The sequence below is a fragment of the Sarcophilus harrisii genome, chromosome 5, assembly GCF_902635505.1.
Source record: "Sarcophilus harrisii chromosome 5, mSarHar1.11, whole genome shotgun sequence".
In the NCBI taxonomy this organism is placed as follows: Eukaryota; Metazoa; Chordata; class Mammalia; order Dasyuromorphia; family Dasyuridae; genus Sarcophilus; species Sarcophilus harrisii.
The window spans coordinates 17,934,616-17,961,395 of NC_045430.1; the positions used below are offsets into that span (position 1 = coordinate 17,934,616).

Below are 26,780 nucleotides of genomic sequence, written 5' to 3' on the forward strand. Positions count from 1 at the left end.
AATTTATTACATTTGTTTTGAGGCCCACTGGCTGGTATTTTTGTTTCTTTTTGACGCACTTTTAAATTTTTCTTAAATTTGTCTTTATTACTTTTAGGTCCTAGGCAGGTGGGTAAAAGCTACTTTGTATTATTAATTTAACTTGTTAAGATGAATGGTTGATGTTGGTTTATATTTCCTTCTCTTGTTTTTCCTGACCCGACCCTACACCCTCCAAAAAAAAAAAAAAAAAAAAAAAAAAAAAAAAATCCTTGAAAAAGAAAAATTCCTTTCAATCCTGAAAGCTCATGGGATTCAGGACCACGGACAGGTCACAACCAGAAAATTAGAAAATTGGTGTTTTGAGAGGCTCTCTGTCCTAGGAGCATGGGATCCAGAGCTATAAAGCAGTGGCTTGTTTTTTAGATTAGAGACAGATTCAAAGTTATTGATAATGTTTGTCTAAGGCTACACCATATTAGACTCAAGATTTGGACCCGGGTGTGGTCTCATTGGACTATATTTATGTCTTGTGGTTTCTCTAGCATTATTTTTAAAGATTTTGCAATTCTCAGGAAATGGTATCAAATTTGCCATTATGTGATTATTTATTATATATGGCAGCAAATGTAATTATTATCTGGTTCTATTTTCTCATTTCAAATATAAGGAAATTCAGACTCATAATGGTTGAGGGACCTTCTCAAGGCTACATACTAGAAAAATATGAGGCAAACAATACCTGATTTAATTTTCCTTCTTATGATTAATCAGACAATAATGCATTATTTATCCAGTGGGTGACATCAGACAGACAGGACTCTGTGAATATAGAATGATAACAACTGTCTACAGCTCCTACTATCACAGAATTTTAAGCTAGGTACCCATGCCTCACACACAGACACTGGGAGGTAATCTTAGGAGTTTCAAAGGAACTCAAAGATCATTTCATCTGATCCCTCATTTTACAAATGGGGAAATAGATCCAGAAGCATTAAGGACTGAGGTATCTAGATGGCACAATTGATAGATCAGCGAGCCTGGAATCAGAAAGATTGGGGTTCAAGTCTAGACTCAGACACTTATTGAATCTGTGACCCTGGTCAAGTCACTTACTTCTGTCTGTTTCAGTCTCCTCAAATGCAAAATGATGATGATTATAACTTTTACTTGACAGGATTGTTGTGAAGCCCACATGAGATTATATTTATAAAGCACTTAGCACAGGGCCTTGTACCACATAGTAGGAGCTCAACAAAGACCCTCTCCTTTGTCATTTACTCAAGTTAACTCAGGTAGAATATTGAAGAGTTAGGATTCCAATCTAGTTCTTCAGACTCTTAATCTGATAATTTTATCCTTAGCCAAAAAAGACCAACATCTCCTTCTGCAATCCAGGGCCATCTCAAGTCGTCCTGCTCTATATCTGACCATTGGACCCATATGGCTCTAGAAAAGAAAGCAAGGCAAATGACCTTGCACATCCTTCCCTTACTTAAATTCAATTCACTTGCATGCTGTGTCATCACCTTTCTGATGTCATGGTCCTCTTCAAGAATGAAGGACAAACAGCACCCTTTCTTCTAAACTAAGGTCGCTTTGGTTTCTATAGTCAGGTCAATTAAGCTATCCTTCTCCAGCAATATATCCTCTAATATATTCTTGATATATTAATTCTTGATATTATTAACTCTTAAGGGATCAGTATTTCTGCTTCAAATACATATTGAAAGAATTAACAATGTTTTAACCTAGAGAGAAAAATGCTGGAAATAAGGGAATAAATATGACATTTGAAGGTCTGTCATATGAGAGATTAGCTGTGTTCTGCTCAGCCCCAGAGAGTAGAACTATGAGAAGTGAATAGAATGGCTATAATAATAATAATAATAATAATAATAATAAATAATAACTTGAATTAGCATAGTATATTAATGTTTGCAAATTATTCTTCAAATATTATTTATTGAGTGGGTGACATCATCATTTGAACTTCACAAGTTCAAACTTAAGGTTGGGAGGCAGTTTTAGCTGAGTGAAAACAAGAATCAGCTTAGGCTAGAGCTGTCCAAAACAGCATGGGAAGTGTACTTTGTAAGGTAAGTGAGCTCTCCTGCACTGAAAATCTTTAAACTGACATTAGTTGCCTGTTTGTTGGGAACGTTGTAAAGAATATCTATACTTTAGGGAGGGGTCAGATTAGATGGCCTCTGAAGAACCCTCTCAGTCTGAGATTTGAAGATCCTAAAAATGTGAGAAAAGAAAAGAAAAACCAGTTAAAGCAGATTACCTCTTGCCATCTTTTTCTCATCCACTGAATTTTCTCTGAATCACTTTGGTACATTAGGGCTCTTTTCTTCCTATCAGTACATATTAGATTTGATCTTTTTTGTCTCTGTGCACCCACAAGGAAGATGACTCACCCAGAGGGCACATGTTGTTCTTCTCTAAGCGTGTGTTTATCTAGATGATGTCATCTGGGATGGAAGATTAATTTTCAGGTGAATTGCCACTGTCTATCGTTTGCTACATCCCAATATGCTACTGCACTACATTACAGGAAGAATGGCCTTTATATATCATGTAGCATTCAATAAATAGCAATTGAATAACTAAATGATCATTGTTTATTCAGCTTTAAGACTAACAAGCCAAAAATGGCAAATAAATAAATATCCCTAAAAATACTGTTTTGAGCATCTTCCCTGATGTATTTATTGATTATAAGTATCAGAAGTAGTTTGGTAGTGGTAAGAAGACAATGCAGAAAGTTGATTTACTGCAGTAAGGAGGATATATGATACTTTAGCAATCCAAAACATCCATTATGGAAAAAAGGGAGGGAGGAAGATATTGTTCCATGATGGGAAAGATGTCCTGTGAAATAATTTAAATAGAAAAAAAAAACCATCTGGACTTTGATATGAACCTATGTCTTTTTACTCAAATGTCAGTACTCTTTCCTTTAAGTCCCAGTCAATGGGCAAATTACCAAAGTAGATAAACAAAGAGTTCTCAAAAGAAGTACAAACTTTTAACAATCATAAAAAAAAAATTCATTAAATTACCAACAATTTAGAGAGAATGCAAATTAGAGGTTTCATTTTATGCCCAGAAAATTGGCAGAGATGACAGAAGTTAGAAATATTCAATAGATTCAATATCAGAGAGGCTCTTGAAAAAGTGGGACAGTGAAACACTTAGGCTGTCAATTGACTCAACTATTCTGAAAAGCAATTTGGAATTAGTATGCTAAGAAACTAATGTCCTGTGGTCATATACCTACAAGAGGTCAAACATAGAAAAGAACATTTATACACTGAAATTTTTGTGGCAGCAAAGAATTGGAAACAAAGTAGATATTCATAAATTGGTGAATGTCTAAATATATTATGCCTATATGGAATATTATTGTACTATAAAAAACAGTGAATTTGAAGAGTATGGAAGCAGGAAAAAATGGGGAATGATTTCTTAAATTCATAATATTTAAGCCAAAGGGGACCTTACGGGTAATCTCAACTAACTGTCTCTTCTCAGGATATAAAAGGGGAAACTGAGAGCCACATAGGTGAAGCAATTTGCCCAACTTCCTGCAGTGGTAGTGAGTAGGAGAAGAGGAAGAAAACAAAGTGTTGTTATAGGCAATTCTCTAAATTAGACTACATCTTTACAGCCAGAAAAGTGAGAAGCATAAGGAATATAACATATACACATACTATGTCTATTGTTTGTTTATTTCAAGCAAGTAATGTGTTCTATAGAATAAAATTCAGCCTTAAAGGCTCTCTTCACATATGGTACCTCCCAAGCGCATGTTAAAATTAAAATTTTTAAAAAACTCTATGACAAATACAACTAAGGAGATAATTTTGTTAAGTGATCCATTGATTGTCAACATAAAATGAGTTATCAAATAAAATATGCCCACCCATGAGCTATTAACATTGATAGAATGTTTAACATTACCTCAACCAAATCATTTAACTTCCTTCTCAATAGCCTCATTTGAAAAATGGAAGATTAGAGATGATCCCCAAGGCTCTTTCCAATTCTTAATTATCTGAGTCCATAAGCCAGGTTTTAGGTCCAAATATAATCAGATTGCCTCTAGATTCTGCTGACCACTGACTTCTAGAATAAAAGGGAATGGGGGCAAATAGGGTAAGGAAAGAACACTGATGCTAAATGCCCAAATTCTCAAGTCAGTTTGGAGATCCATTGGGACAGTTGGGAATTCAGGGAAGATGAGAAAGGAAAGCAGAGCAATAATTCATACCACATCTGGAGTGTTATGTTCATTTCTGGACACCATAAGATTGGGAATAACATTGATTGGGGAGGGGGGAAGAGTGATCCAGAGGATTTAGGACCTCAGATTTATTCCATTTAAGACATAGTTTTTTTAATTCACAAGTTTAGATAAGAGAAGACTGAGGATGAGTTGTGGGAAAGATGGGAACAAAGATAATTTCAAATATTTAAAAGATTGATTTTAATGCATCCTTTTTTCCCTAACTTTCACTAACATCCAGCTGAAAGTTATCATTTCCTTCAATTATTTAAAAACATGATTCTCAGAAATTTAAAAGCTTTACCAGACAGTCAAGAGAGGTGTATGATACCAAAAAAGGGAGAGTTACAAACCTCCCACTAGTCCAAACCCTTCTTTTTAGAGGAAAAAACTAAAACTCTGAGAGAGACAATATAAGTTGTTCACAGTCTTGCAGTAGTAGCTGGCAGAAGCAGAATCTAAATTCAGATCAGAGGCTCCGAGACTTTAGAGGTCATTTCATCCACCCTTTCTTTTTAAAATGAGAACAAATAGTCCCAGAGAGATGTAATATAACCTGCCCAAGGTCACATAGATAGTGTTAGAACCAAGATTTGAATCTATGTCATCTGACTCCAGAACCACTGCCCTTTCCTAACTTCTTGTCAACATAAGCATCTAGTAGATGAGCAGCTGAGGCGCAGGGAAAAGCTAACTAGGAGAAAGGTGGCAGGAAGGTGGAGGGAGCTGTCCACTGGAAGTAATTGGAAGCCCAAGGTCTATGCTAGAAAAGGGATCATCCTCCAAGTTATGTTGTGTGTGTGTGTGTGTGTGTGTGTGTGTGTGTGTTTGCATGCACATTGTGCACATTTACTGCATCTGGAGAATTTAATTGGGAAAGCAGAATGTAACAACAAAATACAGATATACTCATGAGGTCTAATAATATCCCACATTTGTACAATACTGAAGGTAAAGTATTTCATTTTCAATCCTATGAGACTGGTGTTGCAGCTACTGATATCCCCACTTTATAACATGAACAAACTGAAGTTTTGAGAGGCCCAGTGAATTACCAAAGTGAGAGTGCTAGTGAGTGGCAATCTTGACACTCCAAATTGCAGCATCTGACTCCAATCCCAGTGTTTCTTACAAATCAAGTGAATATCAATTCTCTTTATTCTGTATCTATTCTAATCCGCTTATGGTCCCAGAAAAATCCTAAATTCCAAGTCAGAGAGAGATCCCTTGTTCAAATTCTAGTTCTTCTATTGGTTAAATCCTTTAAATTCAAAGTTAAACATTTGAGAGAAAAGTAAGCTCTGGGTAGCACAACTAGTTGATATACTGTTGGGCTTGGAGTCAAAAGTCCTGAGTTTGAATTTTAGCTCATATACTTTATAGCTAGGCAAGTGAGTAACCTCGATCAGCCTCAGATTCCCCATCATTAAATGAGGATGATAATAGTTTCTACCTCCCAGAGTTGTGAGGGTAAAATGACATAATATTTATAAAGAGCTTTGTAAGTCTTAAAATGCTATATAAATGCTAGCTATTATTATTATTATTAGTTATGATTCCAATTGTTATCTCTCCTGTTAGAATGTAGAAGGTTCCTTGGAAGTAGGGATTGTTCATTCTTTATATTATATTTCCAATTAGACAGGTTATTTTTGGATGTGGGAACAGTATCTGCATGGAAATGGAAGATTCTTCTTGGGATTCAAGGCTATAAATTGAGAAATAAAGGATAAAAGGCTAATTGAAGGCAAAAAAAGAACCTGAATGTAAGCTTCATGGAGTCATGTGGGATTCTCTCTCTAAGGGAAGAATAAGAAAACTTAAGTTATCCCAATGGAAACAATGGCTATCCAAAGCTAAGGCTTAAGTACTCTTTTCATCCTTTGTTATTATTTCTCTCCTTATCCTCCTCTTACCTCCCCAAAGGGGGAAATGAACTATGTTCATGGTCTCTCTTAAAGATCTATGGATCCTTACTTACAATGCAAAAAAGCACCTTGAGGGGTGGGGTGCCTAGAGGAACTGGAAGTATGGAATGGAAAACTTTCACAGGGATTCTTGGAAAATAGCAGGTGGCCTGTCTATCCCACAAATTCTACCTTTCATTTTTTTTTTGTTTTCTCTTCTCTATCCTCACTGTCAACATCCATCACCCACTCAAATTATGGCTGATGAGGTACAGGGGTGACTCTTCCCATCCGGGATACCGGGACTTTCCCTGTACAAGACACCAAATGTTGGAGTTTGGAAATGATGTGGGTCTAGTGGTAGAGAATTGATGTAAGAATCCCCTCTGATCGGAGATGCAGATACAGCATGAAAGAATCTGTGAACCCGAAAAGTCTGAATGGCAAAAGGGATTTTTATTGGCACTGAGAAGCCAGCTTTGCTAGGAATACAGACTCCTCAGTGGCAAGGTTCTGTTAGGGAAATAAAGGTTAGCACTGAGAAGAGAATGTCTTCACAGCAGGCAAGAGTCCTGGTAGGCAGCTGTGACAAGAAGAGAGGTCCCTTGGCAAAGTATAATCCTACTTCAGACTTTTGCAAAGATTTGGAGTTTAAAATTGTCTTTTTATAAAAAGTCTGAGATTGAGGCTTCTATGTCAATGCCCCCAGGCCTAGATTTCCAGTTGAAAGAAAGTACTTATCTTGAGAGCTTCAAGCCACTCGAAAGGCCCAGATTTCCAACTGAATAAAATTATTTTGAAGGCTTTTTGTCCAGAGCCTGGAATTTCCTGAAGAGGATAGGGCTACCCCAAAAAAGATCAATGGAGCCTGATTTGACCAAGATCTCCAATTGAATGAAGCCACTTAACTTGTCTGGGAACATATGCTTTCCCAGACTTTTCAGAGTCTGAGACTCCAAATCTCCCTTCTTTTACAGATCAAAGGGGACACGGTTTCAGAGTTCACTCCTATTGTTTTCCCCCCAAAATTCAAGGGGGACAGTTTCAGGGTTCATCTCCACCAGAAATGTTAAATCCCCAAAGTGTCTCAATGTGTCTCTAAAGAATTTGTAAGATAAAACCACCTCCAAATCAAGAGGCAAATATTTAATATGCTGCTACCAGTGGGCTAAATTCCATAGAGGGTTTTAGTCATTAACGAAGGAAAAAACACAAGCTGAGTTCCCAGCAGAACTCCCAAATAACCAAGGGAATATCACCATTAAGGGGAAAGATGTCATTAGACAGGTAAAATTAACTTGCTGCCATAAGGCAGGTGGTTCCTAATGAACCCACAAAGAAGTGAGGGATTTACTCCATTGACTGATGGGCTAACCCCAAAGGGATTAGTGGGATACAGGTAGGTTCTTTAATAGGGGAGAAATAACTTCAGGGGTTGATATCATAATTTGACCTTTTGATTGAATGCATAACTGTAGGCCCTACAGTGTAGGGTTTGTCAACTAGTAATAGAACAAGAAATTCAACCTGGGCCTATTGCAACAAAAGCCTACTTAGGATAACAAAAGGCCCAACCAAAATGAAAAGGTCCATTTATAATCCTAACAATGATTCTCCCTGCTTGCCTCAGGGAGTAGCTTGTCTTCCAGGTTATTTATAGTAATTCAGGCTCTCTCAGTCTAAGTCCACCTAGGACCAAGGACCTCTTCCCAACTCCATCTGCTCTTCCTCTCTCTTTCCTCCTCTCTCCTCTTTCATCCCTTCTTCCTTCTCCCTCTTCTATCCTCCTCCTCTCAGAATAATTTTTAAATAGATCTGATCATGGCACTCTATTTAAAAGGATTCAATATTATCTACAGAGTAAAGATATTGAAGGGAATGTATAATACATTCTCTCTCTCTCACACACACACACACACACACATCTTTCTTTCTTTTTTTTCCTGAGGCAATTGGGGTTAAGAGGATTGCCCAGGGTCATACAGCTAGGAAGTATTAAGTGTCTGAGATCAGATTTGAACTCAGGTTCTCCTGATTTCAGGGCTGGTGCTCTATCCACTGAGCCACCTAACTGCCCCTTTCTATTATCTTTCTAGTCTTATCTCAAATTTTCCCTGTCTACTCTTTGCTCCAGTCAAACAAAACTAATCTGTCTCTGAATGTTTTCCTAATTCTCTGCTCTAATTTATACTTGTTCCTCCTTATCTGAAAATGGTCATTCCAATGCTTCCTCTTCACTTATTGAATTTGTACTTCAAAAACCATCTCCCAGGTCTCCTCCTCCAGGAAGTCTTCCCCAATCCTTTGGACTCTTTCTTCACATCTACCTCCACATCACTAACAATCTTTTCTCCTACATCAGTAACAGTCTTTTCTCCCTTAGACTCACCTGTCACTTTCATTTGATTTTATGATTTTAACATGGATTCTCTTTTTATTCCAAGAAATGGAATGGTGGAAAAAGCCCTCCATGTGCTGAATTTAAGCCCTAGCTCAGATATTTCCTACTTGCTTCACCTTGGGCAAGGTTTACTTGCCATTATTTACTGAAACTTTGTTTCCCCTTTTGTAAAACAGATGTAACAAGACTTGAGCTACACAGTCTTGTTGTCTTGGGAAATACTTTGGAAATTTAAATGGCATATAAATCAAGAGCTATTGTTATCTAGAATATGTATTCTCTGGCATTTAGCCCTCTGTTTAATAAATGCTTGTGGAATTGAAAAGAAAGGAATAGATGAGTAAGACATGGCAAGTGATTTGGAGGTGGAGAAAGGGAAAGAGAGAGAGCTGACCTAATGAGGTAATGTGGGTGTCTGAGGCTAGCATTTAAGAGGTAGGATGGGGGAAAGAGTGCTGTCTTTGGAGTGAAAAAAGCTGAGTGGGAGGACCGGCTCAGTCACTAGATGACAATTTCAGACAAAGCCTGTAACCACTCTAAGACATAGCCTCTTTATCTGGATGCTGGAAATAATAATGTATGATTTCCCTCAAAAGGATTATAGTGGGGAAGGCTGTAAACCTCAAAATGGTTTAGAAATATGGGTGGGAGAGCAGGGTAATATGATTTTAAGCCTATTCCTCTGGGGGCAGGGGAGAGGGTAGCAAGACTAGGAGATGCAGAAGTAGCGAATACAAGTATTGACTGATTTCTCACATAGAGCATTTTTAATTTGTATGAATGTTCATCACCAACCAGACTCTAAGCTTTTTGAGGGCAGAAACTAACTACATCTTCCTTCAACACTGTCAGCTGATGAAATCTCTCACTTTTTTCAAAGCCTATTGCCACCTCCTACAAAAGATATTTCCTGAGCTTCCCAATTATTTTGACAGTTTCCATATTAAAAATTACTTTGCATAAAATCACATTTACTAAATAGTCTACATATTGTATACTGCCAAAAGAAGGCAAGTTTCTCGAAAGCAGGGACCGACTTTTTTGTATCCAGTATACTGTAGGTGCTAAATAAATGTTTGTTTCGATCAGATTAGACTGATCATCTTCACTATCCTTCTCAACCTCACTTCTCCTCCTTACAGCTAACTCACTCTTATAGGGTGTTAAGTACCTGTCAGGATTTAGCTTACCAGTTAAGGGCATTCCCCAACCTCATAGGGTGCTCCCTTTCTACCTGGTAGAAACTTGTCTTTCATATGTTCTCCCAGATGTGTTTCATATTTACCATTCCTGATGTCTTTTGTATTCCTTCATTTTGTCTGTCACCTATTCCCCTAAATAAATCTACCTTTTACCAAAGAGAATGGCTATTGTGAATTCTTCACATGACTGAACCCAACTTTTGGTGTCTGCCATCATTTGGTGACAAACCTCACATCACAAATCACATCACCTTGAGCTCTAGTAGCTTTGATCTCTATCTTTGTAATACACTCTCCCACTTTCCCTATCTTCCTTTAAGGTTCACATCAGATTTTACCTCCTCTACCCCCAGTTGTGAAGGTTCTTTCCCTTCTCAAATTATTCTGCATTTTCTTACTTTGGTTTCCATTGTACCTGAGAAGTAAAATCTAAGTTCCTTGAGGGAAGGAACTGTTTCTTTTTCTTCTGTCCTCCTTTGGCCCCTTCCTTCCTTCCTCCATTCATTCATTCTTTGCTTGCCCCTTATTTGATGCTTTCCATCCCTTTCCCATACTTTTCCCCTCCTCCCTTCCTTCTTTCCTTCCTTCTCTTTACCCTTTCTCTTTCTTTATTAATTAATTTCTTTAAAAGATTATTATTTTCAGCCCTTCTTCATCCACCAAAAAAAATACTTCTGTCTAAGGTAGGGAGGGAGGGAGGGATTTTGGGTACAGGTCAAATCCTATTGCAACACTCTTAGAGCTTTGCAAAATTCTTATTTGTCCTTGGATTTTACTGGATATAAAGCAAATACTGTGCTATTCTTTCCGCGTACAAGTCACTCTGCTGGGCATGGAACATAAATATTTCTTGAAGTGAGTGACCCATCAGCTGGAGCTTGGAAATCTTTTCATTAGAGCAAGCTTTTCATTTGGCTGTACTTATTTTAATGAGGTTTGACCTGCGTCAAGGAAGTAAAGTGTCCTTTGCTCCCAAGCTTAGGGCAAGCCTTAAGTATTTTTGGAAGAACAAAAGCAACGTGGTCCAGTGGAAAAAGCAATGGATTTCAAGTCAGAGGATCAGGATTGGAATTTTGGCTCTGCCAAAAACAGTAACTTTTATGAGTATTTACCTCTGTGGGCTTTAATTCACTCCCCTGTTAACATGAGGGAGTATGATTAGATGGCTTTTGAAGCCCATTTCAGCTCTAATTCAATGAGCCTATGAGATATGAGTTGCTTTATTTCTTCCCTCTATAGAATGGGGATAATAATACTTGCATTACCTATCTCAGCAAGTTAGTGAGGGATCAAATGAGGAGTGTGGGGGGAAGTATTTTGTTATTATAAAAGGCCACAGAATTTGCTGTTATTATTATAGTGTCAAAAATGAGTTTTCTTGAAAATGTGATGTCTTTGTTGGGAAGTTATAGAAACATGCGATCCCAGATACCTAGGAAACAATATAATAGAATGATAAAATCATATGACCTCAGAGACCATTCAGATCATCCCCTCATTTGACAGAAGTATAAACTGAGGCACGAATAAGTCAAAAAAATCTCCATATGATTTCTCACACTGTCAGAGGCTAAATGTAAACTTTTCTACTGGTTCAGTAGAATAGATCTGAGATTCAGAGACAGAGGATAAAGTTCATTCTCTGCCACTAAGTCCAGATGTGACCCTAGGCCAATCATTTCACCTTGATAACTTCAATTTCTTTGTCTGAAAAGTGGGAATAATAATGTCTGAATTGCTTTAACTCCCAGATTTTTGTGCTGTTTTATTTTGTTTATGAAAAAGATGCTTTGTAAACTTTTAAGTCCTACATAAATGAGTTATTATTACGATTGTCTATAAATAATGAGTTTGATCATTCCTGTCCTACTTTCCCTCCAGAATTTTTTGTGAGAATCCAATGAGATAATGTATTTGGAAGCAATTTGTAAAATGCTACACAAATGTCAGATATTATTACTAAATAAGCTTGAAGTTCCACAGAACAAGCTGGAAAAAGTCTAAAACATTTCCTGATAAGGAGCCTGAGAATGGAAAACAATGGAGGGAGAGAAGTCCTGAGGAGGTATATAAAACAGAAGTCTCCAAAGCCAGATAATAGGAAGAAAAGCAGACAGAAAGATGGGAAAATTTGTTAGAATAGAGACAAGGTTCCATTATTTAATTTATCCTCACAACTGTCCTGGGAGTTGTGCTATTATATTATATTATATTATATTATATTATATTATATTATATTATATCATATTATGTTATATTATATATTATTAGTACTCCACTTTTTAGATGAGAAAACAGAAGCACACTGGCCCAAGGTTATGCAGTTAGAAAGTGTTTTAAGCTAGATTTGAGCTTAGAATTCCCAGAATCCATGCTCAACTGTGCTGGGGGTGGCTAGGTGGCACAGAACACCTGGGCTGGAGTAAGGAAGACTCATCTTCATGAGTTCAAATCCATCCTTGAACACTTTGTAGCCATGTGACCCTAGGCAACCCTGCTTGCTTCAGTTTCCTCATTTGTAAAATGAGCTGAAGAAAGAAATGGTAGATGGCTACAGTATATTTGCCAAGAAAACTCCAAATGGGATCACAGAGACTCAGACACACTGAAATGACTCAACAACAAGAAAAATTCACCATATCACCCAGCTGCTTAGATGCCAGAGATATAAAGACAAAAAAAAAATGAGATTGTTTTTATACTCATGACACTTGCTAGGAAAATATAAGATAGATATCAGGAATAAGTACCTTACCCCAAAACTCTCCTCTGCCCCTTCTTATCTTCTCTGTTACTGAGAGGGCAACACTATCTTCCCAATCTCCCAGGCTTGCTACATAGGAGTCATCCTAGACTCCCCACTGTCTCTCACTTCCTATATCCAAGATGTCAAGGACTGTTGATTTTACACTTGCAATCTCTTGATTATGCCCCCTTCTCTCCTCTAACCCCACACAGATACAGATCCTCATCACCTCACATCTGGGCTAGTGCCATAGCTTCTGGGGGGGGGGGATGGTCTTCCGGCCTCAGGTCTCTCCTCACTTCAATCTATTCTCCATTCAGTAACTAAGTGATTTTCCTAAATTGTGGGTCTGCATCATGTCACATACCCCTACTCAATAATCCCTCCAGTGATTCCCTATCACCTCAAGGATCAAAAACAAAATGTTCCATTTGACCTTCAAGGCAACTACCTCTCCACTCTTCCAACACATGCTTTTTGATTCAAGGACACTGGCTCCCAAGATCTTCTACTTATTGGCACTCTCTCTGATTGTCCTTTATACCAGGGATATTCTCTCTCTTCCACTCTGACTTTTGTCTTCCTTGCTTCCTTGAAGTTCCAAAGAAAATCCTACCTTCTTTAGGAAGGCTTCCCCAGCCCCTCTTAATTTACTTCTTTTAATTTCTTATTATCTTTTATATATCTTGCTTTGTATATATTTGTTTATCTACTGTCTGCCCCATTGCACAATAAGCTCTTTTAGGACTGGAACAGTCTTTTTTTATTTTCCTCTTTTTGCATCCCAAGTTCTTAGGATAATGCCTGACATTTAATAAATGTTGACTGATTGATTGAATATACATAAAATAAGTGCAAAATAATTTGCAGAGAAGGGGGAGGGGATAAGGAAAGGAAAATGGCTCCCGAGCCAAAATCTTGAAGCAAGCTAGGCAGTTAATAATAGGCAGATGAATGTGAAGAAGGAAAGTATTCCTAGTAAGAGGGACAATATATAAAGAGACATACAAAAGAGGGAGATGAATGCCAACTTTAACAAACAACAAGAACTTGCTGTGTGCAAGTCACTGTGCTAACCTCTGAATATACAGTCAAAAGAGAAACAGTCGGTGTTTCTCTTACCAGTGTGAATTAAGCCTGGAAAGGGAGGCTAGAGACAGACTGCAAAATATTTCAAATGTCTAGCTGCAGAGTTTACATTTTATCCTAAAAACAATAGAGAGCCCCTGAAATTCTAGAACTGGAATGAATGAATGAAGTGAATGAATGAAGCATTTACACTAAGTGAAAAGTACTGAGGATACCTATAAAAATATGATCTCCCATCAAGAAGCTCATGTTTCTTTTTTCCCACTTAATAATATTTTATTTTTTCTAATTACAGGTAAAGATAGTTTTCAACATTCATTTTTTATAAAATTTCAAGTTCCAAATTTTCTCTTTCTCCTCTTCCCAAGACAGCAAACAATCCAATATAGGTTATACATGTAGAATCATGTTAAACATATTTCCACATTAGTCATGTTGTGAAAGTAAAATCAGTACAATAGGGAAAAATCATGAGAAAGAAAAAACAAACGATTGAAAATAATCTGCTCTAATCTGCATTCAGACTCCATAGTTCTTTCTCTGGATGCAGATGGCAGTCAAGGAGCTCATATTTTAATAGAGGGAAACAATTCTTATGGGAGATTTCAACTACAAATTAGATGAAAAGGCCCCATGGTCCTTTAGGGCGCATCAGGAAAACAGATGGTCTCATATCATTTACACAGGTAAAATCATATAGTTTCTGATGACAAACTGTTTGATGGTGTCCAGAACTCTGGTGGCAAGGGCTTTCTTTGCAACGTCTTCCATAGCTGTGGCCATAGGTCCTATGGGAACATGCCCTATGTTGTATCTCCTCAAAAACTGCTTCTCTTGGTGACAGGTGAGGGCACTGGACTACACAATATACAATTCCCAATGTTCTTAGATTTAAGGCTTTGAAATGTCTCTACAGGGACTGAAGGGAAATGGTCAGAATAGAGGTGGTTTGAATTAGCTGGCTAATGCTACTCTCTCTTTTCCTCCCTCCTCTCTCTCTCTCTCTCTCTCTCTCTCTCTCTCTCTCTCTCTCTCTCCCTCCCTTTCTTTCTGTCTCTCTGTGTGTCTCTGTGTGTGTTTCTCTATGTCGCTGTCTCTGTCTCTCTGTATCTCTCTCTCTTTCTCTCTCTTTCTTTCTCTCCTCTTTTCTCTCTCCTCCCTGCTATATCAAAGAGTCTGGCTTGACTGCTCTGTGTGTGGAAGTGTTACACAGTCAGACTCGTGCTATAGGAAGATTATTTTGTCATCTATATAGAGGACAGATCAAAGTGTGGAGTACATGGAACAAGGGATTTTAATTAGAAGGTTCTTGCAATACTTGGAGACAGCTGCTGAGGACCTGAACCAAAATGGTGGATATTTGAGTAGAGAGAAAGTGATGGATGTCAGAATACTGTGGAAGTATAACACATGAGAACTGGCAGCTAATACAATATGGGAAGAATATGAGAGGGAAAAGCTAAGGGCAAAGCTAAGGTCACAAACCTTGTTAACTATAAAAAAAAACTGGCATCCTTGATAGAAACAGGGATATTGGAAGAAGAAATATACCTTGAAAGATTGGAGACACTGGGGGAAACCTGAGTCTATTTCCTGTGAGATTGGAAGAAGCCAGTAGAGACAAATGGATGGATGGATGGATGGGTAGACGAATGGATGGCAGGGGAAAAGCATTTATTAAGTCTTAATTATGAATTGGACATGATACTAAGCATTTTTATTGTGTTAACTATGAATCAGACATGATGCTAAGTGATTTTATTAAGTCTTAACTATGAATTGGACACTATACTAAGCATTTGGAGATACAAATGGAAAAAATAGCCAAGTCTTTGCTTTCAAAGAGCATACATTCTATTAAAAGAAGCCACCATATAGAACGAATTAATATGATTACTGACCCGAGGTATGGGAAAAGTCAAAAAATGAAATTAAGGACAAAAAGAAAAAAGAAAAAGGCAAGTCAGAAAAAAATAGAAATGGGGTTTTTATATTGGGAAGACTTCCTAAAATACAGAGAAATATACTTAGCCATAAAAAAAATCACTAGGGAATCTTCTCCAGTTGAGATGAGGGGAGAAGGAGGGAGGGGAAGATGAGGAAGATGTTTGAAATGAGGAGAAGGGGACTTAAGGCTGCTTCTGTGTGATGATCTCAGTCTCCTCAGTAAAGTACAGGGTTGACTCATCTGCTTTGGTGTTAGAGAGACTTTGTAGTCAGGGCTCAAGGAGAGAGTAAAGATCTAGATCAGTAAATGTGGGAATAAAAAGGGAAATCAATAGGAGTCTAATCAGTGAAAGCAAGGCAGTAGATATGCCTTAATAGTAAGTAAAATAAACTCAATTTTATTACTGTCCCCAATGATGATCAACTGTTCTGAGCAGCTCTTGACATTTATGACACTGGGTACAGACAGGTAGCCCATGGGATGGGAAAATGTCCAACTTTGGATCTCAGTTTCGGGAGACACTACCATAATTTGTTTTATGATGAGGCATCAGAACCCCCATGATGGGATCATAGATTTAGATTTGGAAAGGAATATCTAATCAAAATCTCTCATTTTCAGATGAAGAAATTAAGTACCAGAGAATCAGGTGATTTACTCAAGATCATACAGATCTAGAACTGGAGGCACCTCATAGGACATCAAATCCAGTCCCCTCATTTCACCCCATTTCACAGATAGGGAAACTGAGGCCCAGGGAGCAGTAAGTGATTTGCTAGAAAGTAGCAGATCTTGGATTCAAGCCAAGGGTATTCATGATGACATCTGAATTAACACTCAGGGCACCCTAAGTTGGAAGGAAAGAAATAAGAATTTATTATGCATTTATTATGTGCCTGGCACTATTCCAAGTGTTGGGGATATAAATACAAGCAGAAACGCCCCTGCCCTCATAGAGCTTATATTCTAATGGGGAAAGATAACATCAAAATGAATTCTAAAAGGAGTGAGGGGAGAAAGTACCCAGCTTTTGCATGTGCTTTTGAATTCCAGGAGGTTAGGAGCAAGGCCAGGAGGGAAAAGAAGGCAGGTCAACCCAGCCCCTCTACAAAATTGAGGCTTTCGAAAGAATTCACCAAAAGGAAAAGGGGATCCAGCCTTGCATTTGGGTTCTCCCTGGTACACCAGTCACAGGAATGGTTGAGGGGACCGGAGGTGTTGAGGGAAGTTTCAGAATGAGAGAGCAATAAAGGTATGATTTTGAATCTAAGAGGTCAAGAAGAGGGTTGGGTGGGGAAGACCTTGCCTTCCAGGAAAAGATTTTAATTTTCTCTTCACTAGAGAGTTATTTGTTTTGAAGGGAAAAGGTCTCTTTCTGAGCTTTTTTAGAATTTAAGCATAAATATAATAAATGCTTGCACGCTTGATTCATATGCTACAAAATGTGTGAGATTCCATGAAGCACCCACTGCAGGCAAAAGACAGCCAGCAAGCATATATTAAATATTTACTACATGCTTGCTGTGGCACAGAGTGAATGATCCACTGAGCCTGTGTTACAAAGAAAGACACAAGTAGTCCCCATCCTCAAGGATTTTACATTTTGAAGGGAGGGACAACCTAGAAATTACTAGGAACTTCCAAGATACATAAGTAGATTGATAGGTACCATAAGGAGAAAACTCTCTCTACAGTCACGGAAGAATCATTGTGATAGAGTGGAAAGATCTCCAGATTTGGATCTGAAGATCTGGATTTGAAATCAGAGCTCTCCTTCACCACAACTGCATGATTTTGCACCAGTCCATTCTCTGAGCTTTGGTTTTATGAGAGCATCGGGTTATATCACTTCTAAGATTCCTTCCCACTGCAGTGCTTGGAGACTGTGGACTGCCCCTTCTCCACCCAATGGCCATTTGCCGTGTTTCTCTTGGCTACACAACAGCTGTGGGAAAAGAAGGGGAGTGATGAGTGGGAAATGTCCCCTGTTCTTAGTCTCCTGAGGCACTTGGGGTGGGGCCTACTGGCAGCCACTGGTCTTTCCAGACCTTCTCTCCCACCTCCTCCCTCTGTTGAAAGTGATCCAACCCAGGCACTATCTCCATGCCTCCTGATTGGTTCTTCAAACTTATGGGGGAAGGGAGTGCTGTATCTGTTGCCTAGCAACAAAAGGGAAGAGGCTAGCTGTTATGGAGCATCCAGAGACCAGAAGGAGCCGAATGAATGAAGGTAGCAGCAGCCGCAGCGCAGTCACGCACTGCAGTAGACTCGGCTGCTGCAGCCATCACCACCTGCCCAGAAATGTGCTTAGGAAACAGTCAATTACAGTACCACCCTTCCCTGCTCGTGTCCTATTCCCAATCCATCCCCACTGACTGAGGGACTGAAACACCAACAATAACTAATGACAAGCAAAAAAGGGATATTTTAGAATATAATTTTATAATCCTAAAAAAAATGAAAACAAAACAAAGGTACCTCTATCTGAGAGTCCCTCTCTCTCAGAAGTAGGATACTGTCTTCAAAGCACTGGATTCAAATCAGAAAATCCTAGCTTTAAAGTGAAATGGGAACTTTGAGGTCATTTTTTTGAAGGGATTCTCAATCTCTTTGTAAATCCCTTTGACATTCTGGTAAAACTATGTATCCCTTCTCAGAATAATTACTTTTTAAATAATTGAAATAAATGCCAAGTTTCTTTCTTTCTTTTTTTAATAGCCTTTTATTTACAGGATATACATGGGTAACTTTACAGCATTAACAATTGCCAAACCTCTTGTTCCAATTTTTCACCTCTTACCCCCCCACCCCCTCCCCTAGATGGCAGGATGACCAGTAGATGTTAAATATATTAAAATATAAATTAGATACACAATAAGTATACATGACCAAAACGTTATTTTGCTGTACAAAAAGAATCAGACTCTGAAATATTGTACAGTTAGCTTGTGAAGGAAATCAAAAATGCAGGTGTGCATAAATATAAATGCCAAGTTTCAAGGGTTACTGAAAATAAAAATGTAATTCTTTACCCCTCTATCCAAGTTCACAGACCCCTCCCTTGAAATCTGATACCCAGAGATTCCTTGGTGGTCCATGGACTCCAGCTTGAGAACCCCTGATTTAGTCCAAAGCTTCCATTTCTTATAACATCAGGGGGATTTTCAATTTATTGATCTGTTTTGCAAAGAAAGAGAAAGAAAGAAAGAAAGAAAGAAAGAAAGAAAGAAAGAAAGAAAGAAAGAAAGAAGAAAGAAAGAAAGAAAGAAAGAAAACTGAACCCCCAGAGAAAGTGATCACACAAATAGCAAGGGGCAGAATTTGAACCCAGCATCCTTTGATTTCTGATCTGGTGCTCTTTTATTGTACTATGTAATAGCCGTATGACACTGAGCAAGACTTTTAATTTCTCTGGACTTGCTTCATCTGTAAAATGGGAGTGACAGTTCCTGTAGTACTTGTATCAGGGTAACTTTGAGTATGTAAAGTGTATTTATAAGCTTTAAAACATTAAATTCCAGGAGTAGCTATTTGGTGCACCTGCCCTGATATCAGGAACACCCAAGTTCAAATTCAGAATCAGATACTCACAAGCTGTGTGACCCTGGGCAAGCCACTTAACCTCCAAAAATAAACCCACTAAATTTTAGTTTGTGCTATCTCACATAATGAGAGAGTGGATAAATGAATTTTGAATGCCGCCTGAATAATTTTGATAAATTTCCCAGAACTCAAAACCTCTCCCACTCCCAATCAAAATGTCTGCTTTGCTTTTAACTTCTTGTATAATGCAGTGGATAAAGCACTAACTTGTCCAATGTCATCACCTGGCGTTTCAATCTACCTCTTACTAGCAATGCAAACCTGGACTAGTGACTTGATCTCTTTGACCTTCAGTCACCTTATCTGATGAAGGCATCGGATTACGGGATCTCTAAAGCCCCTTCCAGCTCATATTCTGTGAGTCATAAGTATGATTTTATCTCTTTCTTGAAAGAGGGAAATGTCTGTTTTTCATGCATGGGGGCACTAAGAGGAGACAGCACTAGGAAGGAGGCAGAGTTGTGTGATGGGAAGAGCCCCGGCCATGAGAAATCAGATATCTGTTTGTTTATTTTCCAGGTCTATGACTTTAGGCAAGGTTGCTTGGCTGCTACGGGATTCATATCTCATAATGCAAATGCAAATGCAAATGAAGCAGTTGGACTAGCCGACCTTTGACATCTCTTCCAGATCTGAATTTCATAAATTCTGAATATCAATCCAAAAATCCATCAGCAAACATTATTAAACACCTGCTGTGTGCCAAGCTAATATCTGGCACATTCAGTCATATTTCAATCATATCCAACTCTTCGTGACCCTATTTTGGGTTTTCTTGGCAAGGATACTGGAATGGTTTCCCGTTTCCTTCCCCAGGTCATTTTTCAGATGAGGAAACTGAGGCAAACAAAGTTAAGAAATAACTCACCAAAGGTCACAGCTATTAAGTGTCTAAGACTGGATTTGAACTCAGCTCTTCCTGACTCTGGGTATGGTACTCTATCCACTGTGCTATCTAGCTGCCCTTATTGGTGGTGCTGGTGCTGGTGCTGCTCATAAAATTTAGTCTTCCTATTTCCACTCACCACCTAGCTGTACCCAAGTGTTGGACATATATAGAATCAAAAACAGTTCCTGCCTAAAGAAACTTATATTCTAAATAGATATGTGTAATTTTGTAGGGATAAATAAATAACATTAGATGGAAGGTGACTTTGGGGTCAAGGTACCTGTATGTATAAGGTAAGGTTTAGCCTGAGTTCTTAAGAAAACTAAGGATTCTTCCAGGCAGGGAAGAGAGCTAATGCCAAGAGATAAGAGTGTTGTATGTGGAGAACAGCATGGAAGGACCATGGAGAGCACACAGAGGACCAGTGTCTAAGGTTTCCAATTAAGTTGTTCAGTGGAACCAAATTACCCCCAATGAGTTGATTACCTGACTCCTGAAGTCTGAAAATCCCTTTCCTCCAGAGGACCAGGTGGCCAAGATCAGGAGTCACAATCTCCAAGCACAATAGAGTTGAATGAATTAAGTACAATGGAACCAGAGATCAGAGGAAACACACACACATAAGGGGCTGCTCTCCCCATTTCTCAGGTTCACCTTTACTTTCTAGTCTAATCCAGATAGAGGAGAAACAAAGATCACTTTCAGCCAGATCCCTGGAGGGATTCAAGGCTGTACAGGAAGAGGTATTTTCGCTGCTTGTTAAGGCTGATTCCGATGTTTATTCAACCAGCATGTATTACTCTCCTACTATGTGCCAGAAGCTGAATATACATAGACAAAAATGAAACAACCCTTGTCTTCGTGACCCTATTTGGAGTTTTCTTGGCAAGGATACTGGAATGGTTTCCCATTTCCTTCCCCAGCTCATTTTACAGATGAGGAAACTGAGGCAAACAGGGTTAAGAAACAACTCACCAAAGGTCACAGCTATTAAGTGTCTAAGACTGGATTTGAACTCAGCTTTTCCTGACTCTGGGTATGGTACTCTATCCACTGTGTCTTCAAGAAGCTTACATTCTATCAAGGGAAAACATGTATACAGGATCATAGAATTAAGATCCTTTCTAATTTTAGAAGCTATATAATCTAGTCTATTTTAGAGATGAGGAAATTGATTTCCAGGGAGGTTCACACAGGGAGTAATTATCAGAGGCGAGATTTAAATATGCACAGAAGCTATGGATAGAGCACTAACCTTAGAATCAAGAGGATCTGAATTAAAATTTACTACCTGTGTGACTCTGGGCAAGTCACTTAACCCAGATTATCCCCCCAAATAGACCTAAATAAACAGTGTTATAATGCTTTCCATATTCTATATAGAGATAGGTACATACCTAGGAAAAAGCACTTCAAAATAATTTCCAGGAGAATTGGAAAAAGAAACTGTTAGCTAAGAAAATTTGTAAATAATTAACTTTATGGTTTGCAAAAAGCTTTATATATATTAGCTCATTTGACTCACAATAACCTCGTTAAATAGGAGTTATTATCCCCACTTTACAGATGAGGAAACTGAGGCACACAGAATTAAGTGACTTGTCAGCTAGTAAGTGTTTGAGGCTTAATTTGAACTTGGGTTTTCCTGCCTCTTCTTCCAATACTCTACTGACTACACTCCCTAACGGTCTCAGTTATAGAGCTGTTAAGGTCTTGCAATAGTAATGAGCATTAAAGATAGCTTGGAGTACAGAGGCTAAGAGTCATTCTAGGAATGGAGGATAATAAAGAGAGGGAAATACATCCCGTCTCTCATCAAGTTTCTGACTTGCAAGTTTCCTGCACAGACCTCAACACCATCCCTCCCTTTCTCAGAAATCTTCATTGGCTCCCAGTGTTTACAGAATATGATGAGAAATTCCTTAGCCTAGCACGTAGGACCTTCTCGATTAATCCTAGTCGACCTTTCCAGACTTATCAATAACTGGCATTTATAAATTACTTTAATGCTTGGGAAGGGCTTTCCATGATCTCATCCGATGTCCTTGAGATGCACTCTATATTCCAGGCAAATAGAACTTCTCCATTTCATATGGCCTTCTCCAGATCATCAGTCATGCCTCAGAAACTCACTGCATCCTCATCACCTCCTGTTCAATTCAAACCAATTAAACAAGCGTTCTTTTGAAAGGAGACCCTTTTAGTTAAGGTGGAATGGAGATGATTTTTATTTGTGCTGTATGATTCTAAGAAATGAGTTTCAGATGCTGAGTATTACTTTTCTATGTTATCAAATGCTATTTTAAAAGATCATGGAAAGGCATCGACTCTAGAGAAATGTTCCTAACCAGGAATCTAGAGGTCCCTTGGGAAGTCTAGGGATAGATTTCAGGGGATATATGTGAATTTGGTTGAAAAAATTCCATCTTTACTTTTACTAATTGCCAAGTGAAATTTAGCATTTTCTTCAATTATATAAAAACCTCATCCTGAAAGAGTTAATCAGTTTCATTAGTCTGCCAAAGAAGTGTGTGGTATCTATGTGTGTGTGTCTCTGTGTATCTCTTTCTGTCTCTTGTCTCTCTGTCTCTGTCTCTGTCTCTCTCTGTCTCTCTCTCTGTCTCTCTCTCTCTCTCTCTCTCTCTCTCTCTCACACACACACACACACAGAAACTTGATATAGAATCAGAATAGATGACTTCAGAGTCCACATCTATATTTAATATCTATGTGATCTTGGTTAAGTTTCAACATTTGTAGGCTTCAGTTATCTCATTTGTAAAATGAAAGGGTCAGATTAAATGACTTCTGAAGTAGGCTTACAGCATTAGCTCCATAATTCCACAGACCTACCATTATCCTTATAAAGTACCAAATTCAGCTGTCAAATCAAAAATATTTTTGCTAGAAAAGGAACAATAGCAAAGGCATGAAAGAGAGATGAGATTTATGTCCTCACTCTCCAGAAAGGAAAATTTGAACTCATGAGTAGAAATAAAGATAGTCCAAACTATCCCTCCCCACAAAAAACTTATATATTATGATATATATCCCTACATATGCATGTGTTATGTTCACATATTGCTTCCCCTGAGGGAATGCAGTCTCTGGAGATCGGGGACAATTTCATTTTAGTCTTTGCCACCTAATTCATATATGAAGGTTGTTGAATGATAGATTGATTCATTGATTGATTGACTTGATTACAGTGATCACTTGAAATGAATGGCCAGACTATTTTCAAATACAAGTGAACCATTTGGGTGTCCTAGATGGACACTCCAGAGATACTCCTTTGTGATTCCACTTAAAATTTCTACAACTTTCTAAACCAAAATACCTCTAGCTAGTCACCAATCTCCTGTTTGTGTTGACTTCTTCTATTAGATAAGTATGGAGGAATACAATATGGATGCTCCTTGAGGATAAGCTCTTTTTCTTTTCTGCTTATATCTCCAGTTCTTAGCTCTAGTAAGCATTTATTGATGCTTTTTTCTCCATTAATTCAAACCTAATTAGGAAAAGATGAAATTGAATGCACCTTTCTACCTTGTCTAGCTCTTTTTTTTGCCAAATCTTTGATCATGAGGAAGTATGATACTAAAATGATGGTGAATGATGATCTAAGGGTTTTGTCTATGTGTTTTTCCAATGGTCCAGAGAATCAAGAAATAAAAATGGCCATCTTCTTCCCTGTGACGTTTGTATTGACTGATTAATGAAATTCTGGCCAGCAGTCAAGTTCATACAGGAAACTCAAGACTGAGGGTTTCTACCAAACCATTACTAATTCCTTTCCCCTCTCTGAACATCTCTTTATGGAGGGAGGGAGTCACATTAAGTATTATGTTGAGAGTAGTTGGGAGATGAAAACTATACATGGTCCTTTGGAGCTCTCAGGGTCTTTGGAACAAGCCTTTGAAAAGCAGATATCTTTCTTCCAAAGGTGCATCTGAGGTGTTTTAGAAGAATTTTTCTGGTTACCATGACAATCTAAATTGCCTACTCTTTCAATCTCAGCAAAATACAGATTACAGGCAGAAATGCACCACATACAATTCTTTCAAATTTTTAGTATTGCTCTAGATTCAACAGAAGAATCAAGCAAAGATATGTCTAGCACACAATCACAGACTGTCAGAGCTTTGATGTTTGTGACTTTCATCTCTCTGAGCCTCAGTTTCCTTTCCTGTCAAATGAAGAAATAAACTACAGGGCCTTTGAGATTCACTCCAGTCCTAGATCTGTGATGCTACAATCTTTCTGTAATTCAGTTCCCTCATCTTCTAAATCTAAACCTATAATCACCTAACCTCTCCAGTACTCAGTTTCCTTATTTGTAAAATGGAAAAGTAAGATTAGATAGTCTTTGAGACCCTCATCTTGGAACCTCCCAAAATCTTGGAACTTGTAGATCTCAATGACCATCTCATTCAAGCCATTAAAAAAAATCCAGAAAAGAAGAATGACTAGTATAGTAAACCAGACAAATGGTAATCCATCCTTTGCTTGAGGACTTCAAATGACAAAGACCACTTCTTACCTCCTAAAGCAACCTATTCCGTTTCTGAGAGCTTTGATTATTCAAAGATTTTTCTTATGATCCATCCTAAATTTGCCTTTTTCCTGCTTCCACCTACTGATTATGATTCAATCATTTGGAACCAAAATGAACAAGTTTAATCCCTCTTCCATTTCATTGCTTTTTGGATCCTAGAAGATAGCCAACATCTCCTTGCTATGTAACTTACCATCACCACCTCTAAGTCATCTCTTATTCATCCCAGTTGCTTTAATCAATCATCAAAGACTTGAAATCCATCATCACCTTAATTGTCTTCCTTCTGTGAATTCTCTTCATATTACTAACATCTTTTTGAACTGCCAAAAGTAGAAAAAGTCATAAAATTCAGTACTGGAAGTCATCTTGAAATTCATCTATACTCTTGCCCCTTTTTATAGTTGTGGAACCTGAGGCCAAAAGAAAGGAAATTATTTCTGTAGTATGATTGTTCTCTATCTCCCTATTTGTTCATTAGTCAAGTACTTGAGCATATGTTCGGACAAGTAAAAAGGCTGGAATATTCAAAATGGTAGAAGTAGATCCTGAGTTCAAGTAGAATTATATCTGAGAGTTCCAGAAATTGGAATAGACCTGATAATTTCCCTAATCATATCTATTTCAGAATGTGAGAATCCCTACTACATCCTCCAAAACAGGTAGCCTGACATCTACTTGAAAATTCCCAGGATCTCAGGATCTTACCCTTCATCCAAATACCTGTCATCATTAGGAAGCCTTTCCTAGTGATAAACTAAAATCTGTTCCCATTATAAAACTTCTACCCATGAGTTCAAATTTTCCTTTTTGGAATTTGAGGACACAAGTTTCAGCTTTCTTTCATGTCATTGCTATTGTTCCTTTTCTGATAAAAATAATATTATTTTGAACTTTACCATCAACTCTTGATTCCTTCTTTTTTTTATTCTTTCAAGCTAATATCCTTCTGAAGAGATTATCATCTTACCTGAATCCAATATCCCAGACATGATCTTATCTATACAGTATCCAGGATGGGGAGGGCCCTGGGAACAAAGAATATCAGAGACTTCCCTAGTTCTAGTCAGTATATTACTCTCACTGCAGCATAAGTTTGGACTATATTTATTTCTACCCATGAGTTCAAATTTCCCTTTCTGGAGTCTGAGGACACAAATCTCATCTCTCTTTCATGCCTTTACTATTGTTCCTTTTCTATCAAAAAATATTATTTTTAACCATATTATCATCTCAGGATTCCTTCTTTTTATACTCTTTCCAGTTAATATCCTTCTGAAGATACTATCGTCTTACCTGAACCCAATATCCCAGGCATGATTTTATCCATATAGATAAATATTTTAGTTTAGTTTAGTTTAGTTTATCTATATGGTTTGCAGGATAAATAAGGCTTTTGGAACAGAGAATACCAGAGACCTCCCTAGTTCTAGTCAGTGTATTCTTCCCAGTACAACCTAAGATTGGACTAACTTTAGTAATTTGTTCATTTGAATCATTTGTTTATTTATTTGTTTATTTAATCATTCATTCGCCAATTTATTTATATATTTGCTTGTTATCTTATACTTCAGTGTCATAATTCTATTTGCAATTGAGCTTAAAGTCCAAGTGTTTTCTTCCTTTCATCTCCTTTTTTTCTTTCCCAAATGGATTGCTGCTACCCCATTTCTCTTTCAAACTGTTCTTGTTGCACTGATTTTTAAAAATGCAAATGAAGGAGTTTGAATTTATCCCTGGTAAAATTTCATCTTGTTAGTTTCAGCTCCTCTAGCCAATTAGAAAATACTCATAGACTTATAGGCTGATAGAAATCATGTTACCTTAGAAATCATTTAATCCAATTTTCTTATTTCAGAGGTGAGAAAACCAAGGACCAGAGATGTAAACAATTTGTTCAAGGTCACACAGGGAGTAATCTCTAATCATGAAATTTTACCTAGGTGCCAGTTCCTTATTCTGTTGCACTGCAAATTTCCATTAAACTGGAACCAGTTGCCATTATTTTCTATAATTATAATTTTCAATAGTGCTAATATAAACACATTTGACTACAATATGAGATTCATTATTTGTACCAATTGGGACCTAGCTTACAAAATGGCAGGTGGGTATAATACTTGAAGAGAATACTATCCTCTCTTTAACAGGCTCCCCAAAT

General features: G+C 37.8%; 1 long non-coding RNA gene across 1 annotated transcript in view; it reads right to left on the reverse strand.

Moving 5' to 3' along the window:
- Positions 1–1,923: 1,923 nt before the first annotated feature.
- The window catches only part of LOC100924503, a 30,363-nt gene continuing 5,506 nt past the window's right edge, over positions 1,924–26,780 (reverse strand). The window contains exons 2-3 of the long non-coding RNA XR_148017.3: positions 24,813–24,942; positions 1,924–2,226 (exon numbers count right to left, since the gene is read on the reverse strand). This is a non-coding gene — a long non-coding RNA (uncharacterized LOC100924503). The remainder of the gene's footprint in view (positions 2,227–24,812; positions 24,943–26,780) is intronic.